Raw genomic sequence first — 3,756 nt, 5'->3', positions numbered from 1 at the left:
CCAAACTATTGGAGTTTCAGCTTCAGCATCAGTCCTTGCAATGAACACCCAGGACTGACCTCCTTTAGGATGGACTGGTTGGATCTCCTTGCAGTCCAAGGGACTCTCAAGAGTCTTCTCCAACACCACAGTTCAAAAGCATTAATTCTTCGGCACTCAGCTTTCTTCACAGTCCAACTCTCACATCCATACATGACCACTGGAAAAACCATAGCCTTGACCAGATAGACCTTAGCTGGCAAAGTAATGTCTCTGCTTTTTAATATGCTATCTAGGTTGGTCATAACTTTCCTTCCAAGGAGTAAGCATCTTTTAATTTCATGGCTGCAGTCACCATCCACAGTGATATTGGAACCAAATAAATAAATAAATAAAATAAAGTCTGACACTGTTTCCACTGTCTCCCCATGTATTTCCCATGAAGTGATGGGACCAGATGCCATGATCTTAGTATTCTGAATGTTAAGCTTTAAGCCAACTTTTTCACTCTCTTCTTTCACTTTCATCAAGAGGCATTTCAGTTTCTCTTCACTCTCTGCCATAAGGGTGGTGTCATCTGCATATCTGAGGTTATTGATATTTCTCCCGGCAATCTTGATTCCAGCTTGTGCTTCTTCAAGCCCAGCGTTTCTCATGATGTACTCTGCGTATAAGTTAAATAAGCAGGGTGACAATATACAGGCTTGATGTACTCCTTTTCCTATTTGGAACCAGTCTGTTGTTCCATGTCCAGTTCTAACTGTTGCTTCCTGACCTGCATACAGGTTTCTCTAGAGGCAGGTCAGGTGGTCTGGTATTTCCATCTCTTGAAGAATTTTCCACAGTTTATTGTGATCCACACAGTCAAAGGCTTTGGCATAGTCAATAAGCAGAAATAGATGTTTTTCTGGAAATCTCTTGCTTTTTCGATGATCCAGAGGATATTGGCAATTTGATCTCTGGTTCCTCTGCCTTTTCTAAAACCAGCTTGAACATCTGGAAGTTCAAGGTTCACGTATTGCTGAAGCCTGGCTTGGAGAATTTTGAGCATTACTTTACTAGCGTGTGAGATAAGTGCAATTGTGCGGTAGTTTGAGCATTCTTTGGGGTTGGCTTTCTTAGGGATTGGAATGAAAACTGGCCTTTTCCAGTCCTGTGGCCACTGCTGAGTTTTCCAAATTCGCTGGCATATTGAGTGCAGCATTTTCACAGCATCATCTTTTAGGATGTGAAATAGCTCAACTGGAATTCCATCATATCCACTAGCTTTGTTTGTTGTGATGCTTTCTAAACCCACTTGACTTCACATTCCAGGATGTATGGCTCTATGTGAGTGATCACAGCATTGTGATTATCTGGGTCATGAAGATCTTTTTTGTACAGTTCTTCTGTGTATTCCTGCCACCTCTTCTTAATATCTTCTGCTTCTGTTAGGTCCATACAATTTCTGTCCTTTATCGAACCCATGAAACTCTTCTTTTCACAGCTATTTGTAAGGCCTCCTCAGACAACCATATTGTCTTTCTGCATTTCTTTTCCATGGGGATGGTCTTGATCTCTGTCTCCTGTACAGTGTCGCGAACCTCCATCCATAGTTCATCATGCTCTCTGTCTATCATATCTAGTCCCTTAAATCTATTTCTCACTTCCACTGTATAGTCATAAGGGATTTGATTTAGGTCATACCTGAACGGTCTAGTGGTTTTCCCTACTTTCTTCAGTTTAAGTCTGAATTTGGCAATAAGGAGTTCATGATCTGAGCCACAGTCACCTCCTGGTCTTGTTTTTGCTGACTGTATAGGGCTTCTCCATCTTTGGCTGCAAAGAATATGATCAATCTGATTTCGGTGTTGACCATCTGGTGATGTCCATGTGTAGGGTCTTCTCTTGTGTTGTTGGAAGAGGCTGTTTGCTATGACCAGTGCGTTCTCTTGGCAAAACTCTATTAGCCTTTGCCCTGCTTCATTCTATACTCCAAGGCCAAATTTGCCTGTTACTACAGGTGTTTCTTGACTTCCAACATTTGCATTCCAGTCCCCTATAATATAAAGGACATCTTTTTTGGGTGTTAGTTCTAAAAGGTCTTGTAGGTCTTCATAGAACTGTTCAACTTCAGGTTCTTCAGCATTACTAGTTGGGGCATAGTCTTGGATTACCATGATATTGAATGGTTTGCCTTGGAAACGAACAGAGATCATTCTGTCGTTTTTGAGATTGCATCCAAGTACTGCATTTCGGACTCTTTTGGTGACTATGATGGCTACTCCATTTCTTCTAAGGGATTCCTTCCCACAGTAGTAGATATAATGGTCATCTGAGTTAAATTCACCCATTCCAGTCCATTGTAGTTCACTGATTCCTAGAATGTTGACATTCACTCTTGCCATCTCCTGTTTGACCACTTCCAATGTGCCTTGATTCATGGACCTAACATTCCAGGTTCCTATGCAATATTGCTCTTTACAGCATCAGACCTTGATCCTATCACCAGTCCTATCCACCACTGGGTATTGTTTTTGCTTTGGCTCCATCCCTTCATTCTTTCTGGAGTTATTTCTCCACTGATGTCCAGTAGCATATTGGGTACCTACCGACCTCGGGAGTTCCTCTTTCAGTATCCTATCATTTTGCCTTCTCATACTGTTCATGGGGTTCTCAAGGCAAGAATACTGAAGTGCTTTGTCATTCCCTTCTCCAGTGGACCACATTCTGTCAGATCTCTCCACCATGACCTGACTGTCTTGGCTGGCCCCACACAGCATAGCTTAGTTTCATTGAGTTAGACAGGATTGTGGTCCTGTGATCAATTTGGCTAGTTTTCCGTGATTGTGGTTTCTGTGTGTCTGCCCTCCGATGCCCTCTCACAACACCTACCGTCTTACTTGGGTTTATCTTACCTCGGACGTGGGGTATCTCTTCACAGCTGCTCCAGCAAAGAGCAGCCATTGCTCCTTACCTTGGGGGAGTGGTTTCTCCTCACGGCCGCCTCTCCTGACCTTGAACGTGGAGTAGCTCCTCTCAGCACCCCTGTGCCCCGCAGCAGCTGCTCCTTTGTCAAAGTCCATGTCAACCAAACTCTTTTTTTGAAGCTGATTAAAGTGTTTGCCACTCTTTTCTTTCTGTATCAGCTGTATTCCTGTTTTTTTTTTTTTTTTTTCTTAAAAACCATACAGGATGACACATTCTCACTTGGAAGATTGTGTCCTCTATGAGGTTGTTTTTTTCCCCTCTTGATTTATAAAAATACTTTGTTCTCCACATCTGTGTCCCCAACCATCAATACTTACTGTCTTCAACGAGTGCTTATTGAATGCATGACAGGAGGTTAGAATATCAATGAAGGGAAAAGTGTATAGTGGGTCTTGAGAAATTAGTGTACCCACATTAAGGAAAAAAAAATCATGTGCAAGTGTCACTTATTGATTAGTGAGTAGAGTAATTGTATACAAGTAGATGAATTAAAGGAACACTTGAGAATATGCATAACTTTATATATGTGTTTCATAGAAGAAAGAGTATACAACAAAAAAAATCAATAATTTTCCATCTTGTTGTCACTGTAACCCTAAAATAACTTTTAAAATATAAGGACTCTTCAATAGTGAACAGTTAAGGTCATTAAAATGTGATTCCCTTTCCATCCATCTCACCGTATCCTCCCCTCTCCCTATGACCATAAGTCTATTCTTTATGCCTGTTTCTCCTTTGCTGCCCTGTAAATAAGTTCTTCAGTACCATTATTCTAGATTCCATATATATGTATTAGAATGCAATATT

At 41.2% G+C, this 3,756-nt stretch overlaps 1 pseudogene; it reads right to left on the bottom strand.

Annotated features, from left to right (window-relative positions):
- Positions 1 to 1,670: 1,670 nt before the first annotated feature.
- Positions 1,671 to 3,044, bottom strand: LOC139036373 (craniofacial development protein 2-like; annotated as a pseudogene).
- Positions 3,045 to 3,756: the final 712 nt, after the last annotated feature.

The sequence above is a fragment of the Odocoileus virginianus genome, chromosome 8 (genome assembly GCF_023699985.2).
Source record: "Odocoileus virginianus isolate 20LAN1187 ecotype Illinois chromosome 8, Ovbor_1.2, whole genome shotgun sequence".
NCBI lineage: Eukaryota > Metazoa > Chordata > Mammalia > Artiodactyla > Cervidae > Odocoileus > Odocoileus virginianus.
This window is presented reverse-complemented; position numbering and strand designations above follow the sequence as displayed.